Source organism: Dendrobates tinctorius, unplaced genomic scaffold (genome assembly GCF_039654945.1).
Source record: "Dendrobates tinctorius isolate UK_male_01 unplaced genomic scaffold, ASM3965494v1 ptg000452l, whole genome shotgun sequence".
Lineage (NCBI taxonomy): Eukaryota > Metazoa > Chordata > Amphibia > Anura > Dendrobatidae > Dendrobates > Dendrobates tinctorius.
This window is the reverse complement of record NW_027362114.1, coordinates 53706-75439: the sequence shown is the minus strand read 5'-3', so window position 1 is coordinate 75439 and position 21734 is coordinate 53706. Positions and strand designations below refer to the sequence as shown.

Here is a 21734-nt window from a genome sequence, read left to right as displayed (position 1 = left end):
GCGCGTTATTGCACTTTTTGTTCGGTGGTATGATAATAAATCATTATTTTTTGCTTCGTTTTTTATTTTTATTTTTTAAGGGGTTCGCTAAAGGGGTTAACTAATGGGACAGTTTTATAGGGCAGGTCATTACGGACGCGGCGATACCAAATATGTGTACTTTTATTGTTTTGTTTTTTTTTTATTTTCAAAAAATGGATTTATTGGGGAATATTTTTTTTTTTTTTTAACTAATTTATTTAGCGATTTTTTTTTAATTATTTTTAACACTTTTTTTTTTTTTTTTTTTACTTTATTACCTTGTCCCAGGTGGGACATCACTGTCCTGTGACAGATCGCTGATCTGTCACATCACAGATCACTGTGACAGATCAGCGATCTGTCACAGGCACTGCTGCAGACTTCCTCATGCCTGCGCTTTGCAGGCACTGAGGAAGCCAGCTTCCTCAGGCCCCCGAAGGCCCCCGTCGCCATCTTGGATTCGGGGGCCTGGAGGATAGGAGCCCCCCGCAGCAGCGCTGCACATTGCGCTGCCGTGGGGGGCTCAGGGAAGCACGGAGGGAGCCCCCTCCCTGCCGATGCTTCCCTTTAACCCCCGGTACACCGCGATCGCGTTTGATCGCGGTGTGCAAGGGGTTAACGTGTCGGGGGCGGTCCGTGACCGCCCCTGACACATTGTGCCGGGTGTCAGCTGTGATAATTAGCTGACACTCGGCCGCGATCAGCGGCGCTCACCACGTGGGCGCCGCTGATCGCGATGACGTAATATTCCGTCCATGGTAATTAGGTCCATGGTCACATGGACGGAATATTACGTCAATTGTAGGTAAGGGGTTAAAAATTCAAGATTTTTATCCACCCTGGTGCTGCTTGCTCGTCGGGTGAGATGGGCAGCACGATTATTATCATCTAACACGCTTTCCTAGGATAATCTGCCAACACAAATCTCTTCTTGAATGGACAATCGTTTCTTAAATGACAATTTATGCTGATAAAAAAAACCAAAAGCTCTAAATTAGGAAGGAGGCTGGAGGGGGGGCGTCAGGGACTGGAGGGGGGAGACAGAGGCTGGAGGAGGAAGTGTGGTGGTGTAGACGGGGCTGCGGGAGGCTGTGTGGTGCTGTAGAGCGGGTTGCGGGAGGCTGTGTGGTGGTGTAGAGGCCTACAGGGCCACACAGCCCCCTGGTGTGACTTCCCGAGTGCCATGACAGCTGACTGTATATACATGTTTACACATACATGTATGTACATGTGCCATGACCGCTCCTTAGACCATACATACATGGATTGTCACTTACCCAAACCGAGGATGAAGAGGCTTAGCTGCTCCACATGATGATGGTGGCCGGAGAGCTGTGTTCCTCCATAGCGATGTCGTCCATTAGGCAAACTTGGTGTCCTTGTCCCGCCAGTTCTTGAGCCAGTTTAGTGTCCACGATGCCTTGTTACCTATTGGAAAAAAAAGGGAAAAGGAAATTATTGAATTTTGACATAGAATAAAAATTAAGTCCTATGAATTGTACTGGTACATTAACCCCTTTTTCTACGAGCGTATATTGCCAGCAGACACACAGAGAGCGGGCGACTGCCCCAAGTGTTACCTACTGAGAGACAGAGAAATAAAAAAACAATAATTAATAAGGGAAATATTGCATTCATAATTAGTGTTCACAGCAGAGTGACAACACAGCCCCCCTAACCCTCCCCTACCCCACAGGGAAAGCCTGTACCCCGCCATGCCCCCCACAGCTGTGCCCATACACTGTCCTCACCTCCCCCTGCAGGGACCACCTGTCTCCCACGCAGTGCCCCCCACAGCTGACCCCAAACACTCTGCAGGGACCCCCTGTCTCCCACGCAGTGCCCCCCACAGCTGACCCCATACACTCTGCAGGGACCCCCTGTCTCCCCCGTAGTGCCCCCCACAGCTGACCCCATACACTCTGCAGGGACCCCCTGTCTACCCGCAGTGCCCCCCACAGCTGACCCCATACACTCTGCAGGGACCCCCTGCCTCCCCCCACAGCTGACCCCATACAGGCATACAGTTACCGGCCGGCAGCTCCAAGGTTCAAATCTGGCGCTCAGGTGACGTCATTGTTGCTGCAGTTAGACCGAGAAAGCAGGGGGTGGGCTCGGAGCCACGTGACACAGAGCCCAGCCGCCCATCCCCCAGCCTCACTGTACTGCAAGCCAGGGAGAGACTGTTTGTGTGCTGCACGGCGCTGACTCCGCCCCCCGAGCCAGGGGATGAGTCACAGGCAGCTCGGCGTGTCACACGACTCCTCCCTCTTCCACCTTCTATGCAGGCCGGATCTTGGTTCCCATAGCACAGTGACCCTGCCCACCGGCCAGTCACTGCCTCCCCTCCCCCACCACTAAGCGATCTTACACAGCAGCACAGAGCCAGGGAGGAGATGGGAGATGACCCCGCACCACACAGCGGAGCACTATGAGCCCTGGGGGTGCAGCGCTGACCCCGCCCACGCCGCACCACACAGCGCAGCGCTATAAGCCCTGGGGGCGCAGCGCTGACCCCACCCACCCCGCACCACACAGCGGAGCACTATGAGCCCTGGGGGCGCAGCGCTGACCCTGCCCACCCCGCACCACACAGCGCAGCACTATGAGCCCTCGGGGCAGTCTCCCGTAGAGGCGTGGGTTCGAATCCCACTCCTGACAGCAGCAGTACTGGTCCCTGGAGGTGCAAGCTGTTGTGCACCAGGGAGCGTGTTCAGCGTCTGCAGTCACCACGTGGAGGCGTGGGTTCGAATCCCACTCCACACAGTGCAGCACTATGAGCCCTCGGGGCGCAGCCAGGGGTGGGATTCAGCGGGTTCTCCCCGGTTCGGTGGAACCGGTTGTTAAAGCTATTGCTCTCATTTTTGGCACCATTAGCCGGCTCTCACTTTTGAAAATGAGATTTCAAATTTTGAGGTCTGCGGCAGATTCTTTCCGGCGTCCATGCTCCCGGAGGCCACTGCAACATGGCGGCGGCCAGCAAGGGAAGTGCGGGGGCCTCCGGGCTGCGAAGAAATCGCGGCGGAGCCGCCGTCCCTGTACCGGAGCACAGCCCGCTGCCACCACCGCACCGCAGAGCGCCGCCCGCTGCCACCACCACAGAGCCCACCTGCCCCAGCACAGCTGCCCCTGCCCCAGCACAGCTGCCCCTGCCTCAGCGCTGCTGCTGCCCCTGCCTCAGCGCTGCTGCTGCCCCTGCCTCAGCGCTGCTGCTGCCCCTGCCTCAGCGCTGCTGCTGCCCCTGCCTCAGCGCTGCTGCTGCCCCTGCCTCAGCGCTGCTGCCTCTCCCCCAGCGCAGCTGCCCCAGCACAACCAACCTGCCCTAGCACAGAGCCGCCACCGCACGAGCCTGGACCACTGAATGACCCCTGTGACTACTTCACCTGTGCCAGATCCCTTCCCAGGTAAGCTGAATTCGGACTGTAAGACGGACCCCCATTTGACACATTATTTTTTTTCCCCCTATTTTCCTACTGAAAATTGGGGTGTTCTTATGGTCCGTTGCATCTTATAGTCCGAAAAATACGGTAATTTATCCTGAGATTAGAGTCTGCAACTTTTCTATCTAGCCAGTTAGAAGTGACTCATTGTAACACTTAGGGTACCGTTACACCTAGCGATGCACCAGCGATCCCGACTAGCGATATGACGCGGTCAGGATCGCTGGTGCATCGCTAGGTGGTCGCTAGTGAGCTGCTACACAGGCAGATCTCACCAGCGACATTGCTGGGGACGGGGATCGCTACTTACCTGTCAGACGCGGCGATCCTGCGTCCTCCCGCCCTGGGCGCCACAGGAAGCCCAGCAGGAAGTGGCCGACGAGGAATGGACCAGGAGCTTCTCGCGCGATCAGTGATAACCAGCGGGGGAGCCGGTCGGAGGTAAGTATCACATGCAGGGATATCGCTAGCAATATCGCTGCAACGTCACAAAATCGGTGACTTTACAGCAATATAGAATCATAGAATCGTAGAGTTGGAAGGGACCTCCTGGGCCATCTGGTCCAACCCCCTGCTCAAAGCAGGATTCGCTAAATCATCCCAGTCAGATGTCTGTCCAGCCTCTGTTTGAAGACTTCCATTGAAGGAGAACTCACCACTTCTCGTGGCAGCCTGTTCCACTCATTGATCACTCTAACTGTCAAAAAGTTTTTTCTAATATCTAATCTGTGTCTCTTCCCATTCAGTTTCATCCCATTGCTTCTAGTCTTTCCTTGTGCAAATGAGAATAAAGTTGATCCTTCTACAATGTGACAGCCCTTTAAATATTTGTAGACAGCTATTAAGTCTCCTCTCAGTCTTCTCTTTTGCAAACTAAACATTCCCAAATCCTGCAACCTTTCCTCATAAGACAGGGTTTGCAGACCGGTCACCATTCTGGTCGCTCTTTTCTGAACTTGCTCCAGTTTGTTGATGTCTTTTTTAAAATGTGGTGCCCAAAACTGGACACAATATTCCAGATGAGGTCTGACCAAAGAGGAGTAGAGGGAAATAATGACTTCACGTGATCTAGACTGTATGCTTCTGTTAATACAGCCTAGAATTGCATTTGCCTTTTTTGCTGCTGCATCACACTGTTGACTCATATTCAGTCTGTGATCTATTAGTATACCCAAGTCTTTTTCACATGTGCTGTCACTTAGCCCTATTCCTCCCATTCTATATATGCTTTTTTCATTTTTATTGCCCAGATGTAGTACTTTGCATTTCTCCCTGTTAAAAACCATTCTGTTAGTTGCTGCCCACTTCTCCAGTTTATTTAAATCTTTTTGAATCCTCTCTCTCTCTTCTCTAGTGTTAGCTATCCCTCCTAGCTTTGTGTCATCAGCAAATTTAATCAGTTTACCCTCAATTCCTTCATCTAAATCGTTGATAAAGATGTTGAACAATACAGGGCCCAGGACAGAGCCCTGTGGTACCCCACTTGAGACATTCTTCCAACTGGATGTGCAGCCATTTACGACCACTCTTTGGGTCCGATCACTAAGCCAGTTATGAATCCACCTAACAGTTGCCTTGTCCATTCCATACTTAGTCATTTTTTCAATAAGGATTGTATGAGAGACTTTGTCAAATGCTTTGCTGAAGTCAAGATATACTATATCTACAGCATTTCCTTGATCCACCCAATCAGTGATACCGTCATAGAAGGAAATTAAGTTAGTCTGACATGACTTATTAGTTAGAAACCCATGCTGACTCTGTTTAATCACTTCATTCTTATCCAGGTATTGACATACATGTTGTTTAATAATTTGTTCAAAGATCTTTCCTGGTATAGAAGTCAGACTCACCGGCCTATAGTTGCCTGGGTCCACCTTCTTCCCCTTTTTAAAGATAGGAACAACATTTGCTCTTCTCCAGTCTTCTGGCTCTTCTCCTGTTCTCCAAGAATTTTCAAAGATTATGGAGAGGGGTTCAAAAATATTGCTAGCGATATCGCAGTGTGTAACGGGGTCTTTACAGACAATGGCGTTTACCATCTGTCTGCAGAACTAAAGTAATGAAAAAGAAGCTGGTAATTAGCTTTCAAATGACATCCCAATGTCCCCTCTGGCTTTACCAGAGGCCCCAATGTCTGATTTGGACAGCAGATTTGAAAAGACATTTTCAGTCTGGGGCAGTCTTGGGGGTTCTCAATCCCCTTAACTACTCTGCAGAAGGGGTCAGGCAAATCAAGCTTGGCAGGAACATCATCCAGGAGGCCACCTACATACAGCAACATCACTTGTCCCCCTGCTCCAAATGGAATTTGAATTCAGGGGGTCAGAGCCTGGCTGTCCATGGATAAAAGTGGTCCTTGTGGTGCAGGCTTGAGGGTGCACAAATGCCCAACAGAGCACCACACAGCCCCAAGAACTGCTCCCTCACCTCAGTCTGGTAATTAGCTTTCAAATGACATCCCAATTGTGATGTACAATGCCCGAAGATATGTTTTCTGTTGCAATGTGCTAACAAATCCTCCATCCTAGGACATTGTAAACTGTCAGTAGTAGGAATTCTTTCCCCCCAGGTTTTATCAACCCTGCCACTTCCTCTGGAAGAGCAGGAATGTTAATTAGCTAGACCATCTTCCTCACACCATTTGGCTTCTCTCAGCTGAAAGAGAAAAAAAGTGCGGGAACTAAACTCTTTGTTTGAAACCAGGAGTTTGAATAAAACAGTAAGGGATTGTCCCGCGAAAACCATACCCAGCAGAAATATAAAAATCATATTTCTGCGATCCGAGCAGACCCAGCTTCGCTGTGGTGCCTGTTGCAAAACTCTCGGATGTCCAGAACCTGAGATATGATTTGCGCCCAAATGGACGGTCATATCGCATAGATGTTTGATGTTTTCTTGATGGGCTCATTACGCTGGGAAACATGATACCACTGATGAGTCCATACCAGCTTCTCCCATAAAGTTATAGCTAATCTAAGTTTTGTAGCCAAAACATAACTTGGATAAGAGAGGTGGGATCAACCCAGAATGCACCTCTCTGTGATGTCACATAGGAAAGTCTATAAGGCATTCCCTGGCAGAACCAGCTCAGAACAGCTCAAGTCGTCGTGCTAGAAAGATCCAGATGAGCGGAGAAGTGCAGCTCCGCCTCCACCCACCTTAGCCGCATGGTCTGCCTAAGGAACAATATGGAACTGTGAGTGTAATCTCTTTGTTTTCTCCACTTTTATTTTATACCTGTACTGTACATATTTTATGTCTCAATTTTATAGCAACTTTTATCTGTAATCACTGTCCTCTTTCGGAAAATAAATGAAATAATTATTTAGATCTGTCTCCATGCTCTAAGACTCGAACTATACGCCTTTGATAGATAATCGCTACTAATTCAAAGGGTTTGCCACGGACCCTCTTAATTTAACACTGTGAATTAAGTAACCGTGACTGGTGGCAGCGCGTTGTGTACGGCTATTACGGCTTGCTGGCAGTACAGAAGGGTCTTATATTGCTGAATAAGGGTCTGCAGTCACAGCATTGATAATTCCCTTACTGCAGAAGCCTAATTGCCGGTTCACAACAGGCATCCCGTCCGGCGACCAATTATCCTAGGTGCAGTTCCCTGACTGACCTGAGGGTAAGGGGGGCGCCGGAGAGCTGTGAGTTCCAAAGTGGAACTGAGAAAGTGGGATATACATAAATCCCCGCAGTACTTGGAAGATTGATAGCAGTGGTGGGGCATCCAAATTAAACTCCCCCTGCGGCAAATTGTAGAGCGAGATTAGCTTGCTGGATATTTTTGTCACATGGTGCCGGTGGTGGGATAACTAAGATAAGCCCCAACGGTGCCTGTGATAGCTGTGTGCCGGCATTGTGTCACGTCCCTCCGTCCGCTGATACACCCGTGTCAGTGGTGGGATTGTGACATAGTGGTGACACAGGGTCCGCTGTCCGTCGCGTTTTGGTGGCAGCGGGACCCCCGTTAGTGTCGCCCGTAAGTAGACGAACGGCGGTGGGCTGTTCGTCACATATTGGTGGCAGAGCGGTGGGATAATCCTAGAGCATTAGTGATTTGGTTTGAGCATTCATTCCTCTCACTAAAAACCTGCACGGTTCCTGCGGGAATCCTGCATCATAGGTTTTGGAGAACAGACTCAGTGGTTACTAGTTCTGAGACATTTGTGTGTACATACAAGTATTCCCTCCCATTTCTTCGTTTTTCTTTTTCTATCTTTTATTTGGCAACCATGGCGGCAAAAGGAGAACCTTGGTACAACCGGCAGACAAAGGAAGTTCTTGCTGGGTTATGCACGTACCAAGGCCTTGACGCCACGAACAAAAACAGAGCTCAAATGATCGCGGCTCTAGTGCAGCTGGACAACGACCAGAATCCAGCGAGCGCAGAAGTTGGCCCAAGTGGCAATGGGGCTGCAGCAGAGGCTCCACTCCTGAGCGCTGGCCCCACATTCAACCAGGACGGGGTGGACCCCTATCTGCAAATGGCCTTGGACGCACTCCCCGCCGAAGACAGTGATGGGCGGGTGAGGCTGATCCAGCAATATCGGCAGGAGGCCCAAGCCGAGCGTCAAGCCCAGGCTGAGAGAGCTGAGCGCCGAGCGGAGGCTGAGAGAGCAGAGCAGCGAGCCGAGAGGGAGGCGCAGAGGGCCCATGAACTGGAGGTACTCCAGTGGGGTGGGAATGCCCTCACAGCCCGAAGCCGTGAGCCCAGCAGCGTCCAGACTCCTAAACCCCGGCCAGAGCATTTTCCCGTGATGGAAAAGGACGGGGACTTGGACACATTTCTGCGAGCCTTTGAGAAAGCCTGCAGACAGTACCAGCTGCCTAGAGACCAATGGGCAAGGTACTTGACCCCAGGGCTAAAAGGCAAAGCCCTGGAGGCATTTGCTTCTCTTCCGCCAGAAGCCGATGATGACTATGACGCCATAAAGCAGGCGCTGATCGCCAAATACCGGCTGACACCTGAGGTATACCGAAAGAAGTTCCGACACCTCCAACGTGGCCCACACGATAGCTACAGTGATGTGGTGCAAGGACTCAGGACCCACTTTGACCAGTGGATCCATGGACTGTCCGTTGAAACCTTTGAGCAGCTACGGGACCTGATGATCAAAGACCAGTTCCTGCATCTCTGCCCAGCTGAGGTCCGACAGTTCATCCTGGACCGCGAACCAACGAATGCGGACAAAGCGGCGCAGATCGCCGACAACCACGAGGCCAACCGGAAGCCCGAGACGCGGAGGCCAGTCGCCACCAGCTGGAAAGGGGGTAAGCCAGCAACCAACCCCAATGCCCCAGCTAGCCGTCCCTCCGGAGGCCCAGTCCCTGTTGCCAACAGCAGGCCGGCTACTGACAGTCGCCTGTGTCACCACTGCCAGCGGCCTGGTCACTTCTTTTACACCTGTCCGAATAGGCCGAAGAACCCCCCAGCCAAGGCCCCCGGGCCCAACGCCTCTGTTCTTTTGGTGGGAGGTGTGGTTGGGAGGGCTGACGACAACGTTCAACCTGTTCAGGTGGGGGCCCGTCTTGCTACAGGCCTCAAGGACACCGGGGCTGAACGAACCCTCATCCGTCCTGGACTGGCGGCCCCTGAAGAGTTTGTTGAGGGGAAAACCCTGACTGTCACCGGGATTGGAGGCACCCGTTGTCCCTTGCCAGTGGCACGAGTTTTTCTTGACTGGGGTGCCGGGAGCGGGTTGAGGGAGGTGGGAGTGTCTGAAAACCTGCCCACTGATGTTTTATTGGGGACTGACTTGGGGAGGATGGTTGCATACTATGTCCCTGACACCCTTCCCCAAACTGATAATAAGGGTAACGTTAACCCTGATGATGTTGATGATGGGAAACTGAATGTGTTACCTGCTAATGCCTTGATGAGTAATGATGCAACTAACAACCATTCTTTCCCAAGGTATGATGCTGATGCTGATGTGAATGTACCAAAGCAAACTGATAACCATTCTTTTCCTAGGAATGATGATGTTGATGTATCTGTGCCGACTGAACCCGTTAACCCTTTCTTTGAAACGGTAGATGTGTCCACAGGTACCGAGGTGCTCAGCCCCGTCACTCTGCGGAGTGAGACGGCTGAGGAACCCCTGGCAGGAGCAAGCAACGGTGCTCAAGAGGATGGGGAGGTGCATGGGGACCATGAGGAAGGTAATGCCATGCAGCTGACCAGTGCCACCGAGGAAGGTAACTGGCCCATAAGTAGCACTGCTCCTAAAGTGTTGGGGGTGGATGGGGAGGTAGAGCCCAGGGCAGCACCAGCTGGTGGGTCTGAAGAAATCCCCAGGGAGACAGCATACATAGCAGCTGTCACACGCAGTCAGAGTGCCCAGATCGCAGGTAACGCACTGTCTTCTGGACCCTCTGCTGCTACAGGAGAGACTGAACCAGAGGTGAACCCAGAGCCGGTTCCAGAGGGTCCCAGTAAAGAGGGGACCCTGACGTCACTTCTGGCAGCCTCCAGCATGGAGTTCCAGGCTGCTCTGCACTCAGATGCCAGCCTGGAGAAATTGAGAGGTCTCGCCGAGACGCCCACCTCCAAGTCTGATAAGGAGAGGGTGTTCTGGGAACGAGGAAGGTTGTACCGGGAGACAGTACCCGGAGATCCTAAAAAGGAGTGGTTGAGGGAAAGACAGCTGGTCGTCCCCTATCAGTTCAGAACTGAGTTGTTGCGGATTGCCCATGAGATTCCACTCGCTGGACACTTGGGGATCAGCAAAACAAAGGCACGGCTGTCTCAACACTTCTATTGGCCCAAGATGGGGACAGATGTAACACACTACTGCCGCTCCTGTGCCACCTGTCAAAAAGTGGGTAAGGCGGGGCCTGCTCTTAAGGCTCCCCTTATTCCTTTGCCGGTGATAGAGGAGCCTTTCCAGAGAATCGCGGTGGACATTGTAGGACCGCTGTCCGTCCCCAGCAGCTCCGGAAAGCGATACATTCTCACCGTGGTAGACTACGCTACCCGGTACCCAGAGGCAGTAGCTCTGTCTTCAACCAGGGCAGATAAGGTGGCTGACGCACTGGTGACCATCTTTTCAAGAGTAGGATTTGCCAGGGAGATGCTTACCGATCAAGGGCCCCAATTCATGTCTCGCCTAATGGAGGCTCTCTGTGAGAAAATGCAGGTGACGCAGCTGGTATCGAGTCCGTATCACCCACAGACTAATGGTTTGTGTGAACGTTTCAACGGTACCCTCAAACAGATGCTCCGCATACTGGTTGAGACCCAAGGGCGCGACTGGGAGCGGTACCTCCCACACCTGCTGTTCGCTTACAGAGAAGTTCCGCAGGCCTCGACCGGGTTCTCCCCCTTCGAGCTCCTGTATGGCAGGCGAGTCCGGGGACCCCTTGGGTTGATAAGAGAATCCTGGGAAGATGAGCCAAACCCCACAGAAGTGTCCATCGTGGATTATGTCATGCGCTTCCGTGACAAGATGCAGACCTTGACGCAGTTGGTGCATGACAACATGACGCAGGCTCAGGCTGACCAGAAGCGCTGGTACGACCAGAACGCCCGGGAGCGGACCTACCAGGTGGGTCAAAAGGTGTGGGCGCTGGTCCCTGTACCAACGGATAAGCTTCAGGCAGCCTGGGAAGGCCCGTACGTCGTCCACCAACAGCTCAACCCGGTCACCTACGTGGTCACGCTTGACCATGCTCGGGGTAGGCGCAAGGCCTTTCACGTCAACATGCTGAAGGCGCACTACGAACGTGAAGCTTGCGTCCTACCGGTCTGCAATCTGCCAGAGGATGGGGAGGAAGATTCCCTCCTGGACATGCTGGCCCAGGCCAAGGCCAATGGGTCCATTGAGGACATGGAGATAAGTGGTTCGCTCACCGTGTCCCAGCGGTTGCAGTTGATGGCCACCCTGGAACTCTTCCGGCCCGTGTTCACCAACCGTCCTGGGAGGACGGAGTTAGCGGTTCATGAGGTGGACACCGGGAATCATGCCCCATTACGGCGAACACCTTATCGGATCTCTGAAACGGTGCAACAAGTCATGCGCCGAGAGGTCGATGAGATGTTAAGGCTGGGAGTGATTCGACGGTCAAAAGGTGCGTGGGCTTCACCTGTAGTCCTCGTTCCTAAAAAGGATCGAACCACCCGGTTCTGCGTGGACTACAGGGGGCTCAACGCCATCACAACCTCTGATGCCCACCCAATGCCGCGCATCGAGGATCTGCTCGAGCGGTTGACAAACGCCAACTACATATCCATCATGGATTTGAGTCGGGGATACTGGCAGATTCCCCTGAGCCCTGAGGCGCAGGAGAAATCCGCCTTTATCACCCCCTTTGGACTGTACGAGTCCACGGTCATGCCCTTCGGCATGAAGAATGCCCCTGCCACTTTCCAGCGGATGGTCAACCACCTGCTTCGGGGACTGGAGGAGTACGCCGTGGCGTACTTAGACGATATTGCCGTCTTCAGTTCCACCTGGGAGGAACACCTTCAGCACCTCCAGGAGGTGCTCAAGCGTCTTCACCAGGCAGGCCTGACCATCAAGCCGGGGAAGTGCCAGATAGGCATGCGCAAGGTCCACTACCTGGGGCACCGGGTAGGCGGGGGTTCCATGAGTCCGGAGCCAGGAAAAGTGGACGCAATCGTGTCCTGGCCCACCCCCAGGACCAAGAAACAGGTGAAGTCCTTCTTGGGCACTGCAGGGTACTATAGGCGGTTCGTACAGGACTATAGCGCCCTTGCCAAACCCTTGACTGACCTCACCAAGCAGAGGCTACCCCAAACAGTCAACTGGACAGATGACTGTGAGGCGGCTTTCCAAGCTTTGAAAGCAGCCCTGTGCAACTCTCCAGTGTTGAGAGCAGTCGACAGCAGTCGCCCGTTTCTGGTACAGACCGACGCCAGCGAGTTTGGCCTCGGTGCTGTGCTTAGCCAGGTCGACTCGGGGAACCAAGAGCACCCCGTGTTGTACCTGAGCCGGAAACTTCTGCCGAGGGAAGTGGCATACTCGACCATCGAGAAGGAGTGTCTGGCCATGGTGTGGGCACTGCAACGTTTGCAGCCCTACCTGTACGGGCGCGCCTTCACGGTGGTAACCGACCACAACCCTCTGAGCTGGTTGCACACAGTGTCCGGAACCAATGGAAGATTGCTCCGCTGGAGCCTTGCCCTTCAACAGTACGATTTTACTGTAAAACACAGGAAGGGCAGTGAAAACAGCAATGCCGATGGGTTGTCCCGCCGGGGCGAACCCGCTGAGGTGCGCATGGCAGATTACCGAGAGGTAATGCCTCCTTAGCGCCCTCTTAAGGGGGGAGGTGTGATGTACAATGCCCGAAGATATGTTTTCTGTTGCAATGTGCTAACAAATCCTCCATCCTAGGACATTGTAAACTGTCAGTAGTAGGAATTCTTTCCCCCCAGGTTTTATCAACCCTGCCACTTCCTCTGGAAGAGCAGGAATGTTAATTAGCTAGACCATCTTCCTCACACCATTTGGCTTCTCTCAGCTGAAAGAGAAAAAAAGTGCGGGAACTAAACTCTTTGTTTGAAACCAGGAGTTTGAATAAAACAATAAGGGATTGTCCCGCGAAAACCATACCCAGCAGAAATATAAAAATCATATTTCTGCGATCCGAGCAGACCCAGCTTCGCTGTGGTGCCTGTTGCAAAACTCTCGGATGTCCAGAACCTGAGATATGATTTGCGCCCAAATGGACGGTCATATCGCATAGATGTTTGATGTTTTCTTGATGGGCTCATTACGCTGGGAAACATGATACCACTGATGAGTCCATACCAGCTTCTCCCATAAAGTTATAGCTAATCTAAGTTTTGTAGCCAAAACATAACTTGGATAAGAGAGGTGGGATCAACCCAGAATGCACCTCTCTGTGATGTCACATAGGAAAGTCTATAAGGCATTCCCTGGCAGAACCAGCTCAGAACAGCTCAAGTCGTCGTGCTAGAAAGATCCAGATGAGCGGAGAAGTGCAGCTCCGCCTCCACCCACCTTAGCCGCATGGTCTGCCTAAGGAACAATATGGAACTGTGAGTGTAATCTCTTTGTTTTCTCCACTTTTATTTTATACCTGTACTGTACATATTTTATGTCTCAATTTTATAGCAACTTTTATCTGTAATCACTGTCCTCTTTCGGAAAATAAATGAAATAATTATTTAGATCTGTCTCCATGCTCTAAGACTCGAACTATACGCCTTTGATAGATAATCGCTACTAATTCAAAGGGTTTGCCACGGACCCTCTTAATTTAACACTGTGAATTAAGTAACCGTGACTGGTGGCAGCGCGTTGTGTACGGCTATTACGGCTTGCTGGCAGTACAGAAGGGTCTTATATTGCTGAATAAGGGTCTGCAGCCACAGCATTGATAATTCCCTTACTGCAGAAGCCTAATTGCCGGTTCACAACAGGCAGCCCGTCCGGCGACCAATTATCCTAGGTGCAGTTCCCTGACTGACCTGAGGGTAAGGGGGGCGCCGGAGAGCTGTGAGTTCCAAAGTGGAACTGAGAAAGTGGGATATACATAAATCCCCGCAGTACTTGGAAGATTGATAGCAGTGGTGGGGCATCCAAATTAAACTCCCCCTGCGGCAAATTGTAGAGCGAGATTAGCTTGCTGGATATTTTTGTCACATGGTGCCGGTGGTGGGATAACTAAGATAAGCCCCAACGGTGCCTGTGATAGCTGTGTGCCGGCATTGTGTCACGTCCCTCCGTCCGCTGATACACCCGTGTCAGTGGTGGGATTGTGACATAGTGGTGACACGGTCCGCTGTCCGTCGCGTTTTGGTGGCAGCGGGACCCCCGTTAGTGTCGCCCGTAAGTAGACGAACGGCGGTGGGCTGTTCGTCACACCAATGTCCCCTCTGGCTTTGCCAGAAGTCCCACCAGGGGCCCCAATGTCTGATTTGGACAGCAGATCTGTACTGAAGTCCCTGGTGGTGCAAACTCTTGTGTCACCAGGGAGCATGTCAATGTCAGCAGTCAGGATGGCCTAGTGGTCTAAGGCACTGTGTTCAGGTTGCAGTCTCCCGTGGAGGCGTGGGTTCGAATCCCACTCCTGACAGCAGCAGTACTGGTCCCTGGAGGTGCAAGCTGTTGCGCACCAGGGAGCGTGTTAAGCGTCTGCAGTCACCACATGTGGAGGCGTGGGTTCAAATCCCACTCCTTGACAGCAGCAGTACTGGTCCCTGGAGGTGCAAGCTGTTGTGCACCAGGGAGCGTGTTCAGCGTCTGCAGTCACCACGTGGAGGCGTGGGTTCGAATCCCACTCCTGACAGCGACAGTTTTTTTTTTTTGTTTTTTTTTAAAGAAAAGAAAATAAACCTAGTGGCAGCATGTGTAATAACAGTCTCCAGGTCTTATAGCCTAATGTATACACCATAAATATTTATATGTGTGTCTATACAGTTGGTGTATATATGTGTGAGTATATTTTTTAGCCTTAAAGTTTTGATTCTCCATCCTCATTTCTTTCTTTTCCAAATCAAAAAAACACTCGTGTGAGAGCAATCTGCATCCAAAAAAACTTAGGGATAGGGACAATTTAGTGAGTACGTCAGGCTCCCTTAAAAGGTCAATTCACCCAACGAACAAGGGTGCTGCTTGCTCGTCGGGTGAGATGGGCAGCACGATTATTATCATCTAACACGCTTTCCTAGGATAATCTGCCAACACAAATCTCTTCTTGAATGGACAATCGTTTCTTAAATGACAATTTATGCTGATAAAAAAAACAAAAGCTCTAAATTAGGAAGGAGGCTGGAGGGGGGGGCGTCAGGGGCTGGAGGGGGGAAGACAGAGGCTGGAGGAGGAAGTGTGGTGGTGTAGACGGGAATCTATCTGATTCCCAAAAGGAAGATGGAAGTCCACAGCATCCATGGGGTCCCTAGGAATTATCTAGTGTCCAGAGTAATCATTCTAAAGACATACTAATAGGGAATTTAGATTGTGAGCCCCATCGGGGACAGTGATGATGTGTGCAAACTGTAAAGCGCTGCGGAATATGTTAGCGCTATATAAAAAAATAAAGATTGAGACACCCACGATTATTACCAGCCATGACGTCCCTGTAGTCCTGGACTTGCCATTCCCTATTGTAAAAGGCCGGGACTTTAAATGGTTTTGGGAACTGAGGGAGGAGAGGGAAATGTCTGAAGAGAGTGCGGCAAGGTGGACTCGAGTAAAAATGGCAAGGGTTCCCCTGGTCGTCAGGGACATGGCGGCTGCAGAAAGGCAGGTCAGGCTGAACACTCTGAAGAAGAGACGGGGTCAGGTGCAAACAAACTTAATGTCCTAGATAAAGAGGTCACATTGCCGCTGACAAACCCCAGCACAGAGGTAACAGTTGATGTGCTGAAAATTAAACTGACATATTGTGATGGTGGAGATGCCTCAGCAAAGATCGTGGTAGGAGAAATCCCAGAGAGTGCAGGTGGAGTGAAAACCCACAAAGGTTATGGAGAGTGGACTGGTGGTTCATTTGCCTCAGAGGTGGTGGAAAATGACAACTGTGCCAAAATTCTGGAAGAGGAAGGGAACTATACTGAGGCGTGTGACAACAGGACAGTAGGGGGTGAGAACTCCAGAGAACCCGAGGGTGGAGAGATGGAGTCTGGGAGCGAGAACATTGACTCTTCAGAGAGCCCTGTTGAGGCCCTAGGGGTGGTTGATGGTAATGGAGGGAAGACCCACAAAAATCTTAACCTGCAGATGAAGAAATAGGTTGAACTCTGAAGCAGCAGAGAGTGGATTGGCAAGCTGCCCCATCTGAAACTTTAATTAATGAATTTATGGTCCGACACGTGCTAGCCAAAAGGGAACAGGCTCACGAAGTGGAGATGGTTAAAGAGACAATAAGAGACCATGTCGAGCGAGAAAAGGACCTGAGACAAGTGGCTGAGTACAGAGTTGATGAGCTGGAGAAGGAAGTCTCTGAGCTCAGAGGTCACTTGTCAACGTGTCAATCAGTGAACAAGGCCATATTGGAAAATATAGAGGTGCTTATATCGTAGATAAGTCTGCTGTGGCTAGAGTGAGGATTCCGGCTGATGATGAAGCCCAGGTAGCTGGTGAAGGTGGGATGGTTCCATTCTTCCTTGTCGGATCAATCTAGAGCCTTGAGAATATCCGAATGCTCCTGGAACATCGCATGGCGTACCTAAGAGTGGTAGAGCAGCTGACACTTGAGAGACTGCAAATTAATAAACAGCTGCAGGAAAGACGAAGAAGATGGCGGCCATTTTCAACTCGAGGTATTGAGAGACGAGGGTTTCTTTAAAGGCTTGAAGTACTCAACCGGAAGATAAATGGAACGACTCCTCTCTGGGTAATAAAGACAAAAGGAGAAACTGTCAATAGAGAGACAACCGAAAGTGGCCTGATGGAAGAGGACAAGGAAGAGTTAGAAGTAGTGACTCTTCTGTGAGTTCAGTGATGCGTGACCTAGGCAGGAAACCCCTGTAGCAGACGTGGTGACAAAGGGTCAGACCAGACAGAAGGTATAGGTGTCAGGGAATCACCACACTGTACTGACCGCCAGGGATGGGGGTGGTCCAACAAAGGGGCAACACTATCAGAGGAGGTGAAGGAGTCGGACGACGGATAGTTCCAAAAGGGTTCAGTGATTCGGCCCGATTTTGACAGACGGTGTGACTTTCAGAGGCGACTGAGATGGGTTTCTGGTCGGGTAATAGCAAGTGCCAAGCCTCGGAGCCTTAGGCAGAGTGGGGAGGTATGTGGTATGGCGAGTGTCCATGTGGTTAATGGGCGGTATGTATCACAGAGGTGGGTGGCCCTGTGATGGAAGCCTGGGCTTGTTTTGCTCAGCAGATGTACTGCTGAAGGTTAATATACATTGGGAAGGCTTCCAGGTGACTTGGAGAGATGGGTGGATCCAGACACCTACATACCCCACCCAAGGGGGTGTGTCTGAAGACCCAAGATGGAGTCTGTGTGTTTGTGCACGGGCAGTGCTGGCTAGGCTGTGCCAGAGAGAGAAAACCTGTGGTATACCTCGGGAGAGGATGCCTCTGAGGATAAGAGGTATCGAGGAACCTGTGGACAGTTAATGGACACTAATCCGTGTTAGGTACACCAAGACTCAGTGAGGTCCATGGGTACTGTAGAGCCGAACAGTGCACGGGGTGCTGCAAGTTACCAAGTACCTGAGATTCGGTTTATGCTCAGTATTAATAAATCGATTGGACTTTTGTTTTAACCCTGAGTGTCCCAGCGTATGCCTCAACGACTGGCCAAGTGAGTATTCCCCGTCCACAGATAGTCGAAGTGTCACAATGCATATACATACAGTCATACACATATTCCATGCATGTTTACACATACAGGCATATATCTACACATATACCATCATACATTCATACAGGCATATACCATGCATACATATGTTGAGGAGAGCCTTAAGATCAAATACTTAAATAACCTCGACATAAGAGATTGAGAACTACCCATAAAGTGTATTATTTCACCTTACATGAGCTTTTTCAGATCAAAGTGGGACACTAAAGATAGCTGCCATTTCCTGTTTCACCACACACCATGTGCTGGTATCCAAGATGACGCCCACTCTGATGACCTCATGGATCCGCCCACGATGACGCCCACTCTGATGACCTCATGGACCAACCCAGCCAGATTACCTTATGGATCCGCCCACGGACTAGCTCACTGCCCAACCCACTAACCAATGGAATACATCCGATCACTCCCATTTTAGAGCCCCCTTACAGGGGATATATAAACCTATGTTTGGATTAATAAAGCTCTTGGAGTTGTGCCATAGATTGATCGAAGAGAGGTTACATCCGCCTGTGTCTCTGGTGTGATTTCTTTATTGCACACTAATCAGTATCCATTTGGCCAGGAGCATGCAACTAGTGAACATTTCTTATTGCATACCTCCCAACTTTTGAAGAAGGAAAAGAGGGAAAAATAATGCGGCGCGCACAGCGAGCCGTGGCAAAATTTAGGCCACGCCCCTGACCACACCCATTTCACAACTATTCACACTCATGTCCATGCCCAACTGCACCCATTTAGCACTGCTGAATACACTGACTGGTAAAGAGGGCACAGTGGCTGGCATTATGGGCACAGTGGCTGGTACTATAGGCACACTGACAGGTACTGAGAAAAGAAAGAGAGAAAAAAGAAAGGAGAGCGAGAGAAAGAAAGAACAGAGAGAGGAAGAACAGCAAGAGAAGAAAGGACAGAGAGAGAAAGAAGAAAGAACAGAAAGAAAGAGGGGAAGAAAGAACAGAGCAAAAGTAAGAACAGAGAGAAAGAGAGAGGGGAAGAAAGAAAGAACAGGGAGAGAGAAAGGGGAAAGAAAGAACAGAGAGAAAGAGGGGAAAGAAAGCAAGAACAGAGAGAGAAAGAAAGAGGGGAAAGAAAGAAATAACACAGAGACAGAGAAAGAACAGAGAGAGAGAAAGAAGTAAAGAAAGAAAGAAAGGAAAGAAAAAGAAAGAAAGAACAGTGAGAGAGAAAGAAAAAAAAGATTAGAGAACGAAAGACCAGAGAGGGAGAAAGAAAAATAGAGGGAAAGACAGAACATAGAATGAGAAAGAGAAAGATTCTATAGCAGCCCAGCTCCCATTGTAACGCCCACCTGACCCTCCCGGTGCAGGACATATCATGATCCACTCACATGGCCAACATCCCCGATTCCAAGGCGATCCTGCTGTCCGCACTGTCGGAGGAGGACATGGTGATGGATCCGAAGCATTCCTGGTTCCGTCACAATCTCCTCATGAATTTACCTAATTTCCAGTACATCACTTCTGGTGGACTGTCATGTGCAAGTTTTAAAGTGCTCCGCCATGTACTCCTGTGTCCTTTGGGAAAAGCCTGCTTTGTATGCCTTGTACACACTTGGCTCCACTCTGTACATCCCATACACATATGGCTCCGCTACATACACCAAGTACACACACAACTCTGCTCTGTACACCTCATACATGTGCAGCTCCGCTCTGTACACCTCATACACACATGACGCGGCTCCATACACACGTGATTCCACTCCGTACGCCCCACACACACACGCGCAGCTCCGCTCTGTACACATGTGGCTTCGCTCTGTACACTTCATACACGGCTCTGCTCTGTACACACACAGCTCTGCTACATCCACCCTGTAAAGCACTCCTGACCCCACACAGAAACTTTACCTCATCCAGCACCAAGACAACCAGCACAGCAGAGTCCTGCAGAGTGCAGACACAGAGGCCCCTGATCATGTGAACCCTGACTCCTCCCCTCTCACAGGTCCTGTGCGTACAGAACACACAGCCCAGCCACATCATTACTGTTAGGTGTTGGGTTCCTGCAGTGGTTCAACAGGAATCCAGAACCTCACATTCTGCGGTATCCCATTGTCTTTCGACCGCAGAGAAGATTGCTCAGCAATCCCGGCTTCCCAGAGGCTCTGCCCAGACCTGCTCTGTGGGGCTGGCTATTGCTGCCACCTTTGGGTCAGCAATGGCAATGCAGGCTGCTCAGCAGCAAATCGCTCCAGAGGCTGTCCTTCTGTCGCTCCACTGAGTATGCTCACGAGACGATCTCCCATTGGAGATCGGGAGCCACATGTCCAGATCCTTCTCCAGATCTGATTGGTCCATTTCAGGGATCTGGAAGCTTCCGGAAGGTCCTGGCTATAAAAAGTTTGCATGGCCACTCTGCTACTATGTGAATGATGATGGATGCATGAACCTGCGAATGACTCATTAAGATCCCCTCCCTCTGATATTACGAGTGTGTATAGGGACTTAGCTTTAGAGTCAGCGCCAGCCAGTGGCAAGCTATAGCCACAATAAGTATCCACACAGTACTAGCGTCCGACAGTGCGCCCCCTCTTGGGCATTGTCGACTAGCGGCAGTGTCTGTCGCTGCGCTGCAGTCTGCAGCTCCTTTTGGCGTCCGCAGTTGCGACGCCGCATACACGGTAGGTCTAGACGGATGCTGATCCTCTGCCAAGGGCCCAGCTCCTGTGACCATATACCGTGCGTGCACACCTCTGAGACCTGTGACACTGACAGGCTCAGCCCTTTTGTGTTTTGCACTTAAGGCATCTCTGTGAGTAAAACAGAGATCGCTCAGCGCACCTGGGTGACGTTCAACCTACGTGCGCTATACCGCCATATCGTACGTCCGGCATCAGCTAGCAGCAGTGTTAACACCTTCTGCACGGTGGACCCCGGGTGGCAAACGCACTTTACGTTATTTTATATTTAGTGCGTTCCGCCGTCCCTAACATTATACTAGCGCCAGGGTCTGGCTAGTAATGGCGGACCAGCAGCAGCTATTGCAGTACATTCGGCAGCTGGAGGGCAGGTTGGCGACTCTCGAGAGTTCTGCCTCAGCTGTGAAGGTTACTGAGGCTGCTGTGCAGTCAGTCGCAGAGGCTGTCTCGCATGTGTCCACGTCTGCACCGACAGTTTGCCGCCTCCCGTTGCCTGATAAATTTTCTGGTGACACTGCCTCCTGCAGGGGTTTCGTGAGCCAGTGCTCTATCCAGCTTGTTACTGGCCGCGTGATTCCCTACAGAGCGGGCTAAGGTGGGGTTTATCGTTTCCCTTCTGTCGGGCAGGGCGTTGGAGTGGGCCACGCCACTGTGGGAGCGTGGTGACCCTGTGATTCGGACCACTGCTCAGTTCCTAACATCTCTGAAGCAGGTCTTTTTGGGGCCACGGGTCACTCACGACACCTCTCTCCAGTTACTAGCATTAACACAGGGATCCCTCTCGGTCAGCCAGTACGCCGTCCGTTTCCGGACACTGGCTTCCGAGCTGGAATGGCCTGATAAAACCCTCATCCCTGTGTTCTGGAGAGGTTTGGCGGAGCATGTTAAGGATGCTCTATCTACCAGGGAGGTTCCCATAAGTCTGGAAGAGCTGATTGCTATTTCCACCCGCATCGATCTCCGTTTTTCGGAGCGCGGGCTGGAGCGTGCTCAATCCAGACGGAAGATTAGCTTGGCTCCCAACCTCTTTGATCCTCTAGAACCTCTTGAGCAAGAGAGTTTACCTCCAGAGCCCATGGAGGTGTCCCACGCCGGTCTCAAGACACGGCCGGCACAACGCTCCACACGCTGTTACCAGTGTCGACAGTCTGGTCACGTGGCTAACAGGTGTTCGCAGCGGCCGAAAAAACGACCACGTCCACTGGTAATTGGTGAGGGTCTATTCGCTATGGAGACCGTCTCCCCCAATCCAGCGCTCCAAGGGATGTTAGATAG

General features: G+C 51.3%; 2 long non-coding RNA genes and 1 other non-coding gene across 4 annotated transcripts in view; all 3 read left to right on the top strand.

Annotated features, from left to right (window-relative positions):
• LOC141077453 (uncharacterized) overlaps nt 1-21734 on the top strand; it is a 128769-nt gene that overhangs the window by 72775 nt on the left and 34260 nt on the right. The window lies entirely within an intron of this gene.
• Nucleotides 14461-14543, top strand: TRNAL-CAG (transfer RNA leucine (anticodon CAG)). The gene has a single exon. It is a non-coding gene; the product is annotated as a tRNA-Leu (tRNA).
• Nucleotides 14990-18816, top strand: LOC141077443 (uncharacterized). The gene is made up of 2 exons (XR_012227560.1): nt 14990-17734; nt 17984-18816. It is a non-coding gene; the product is annotated as an uncharacterized lncRNA (long non-coding RNA).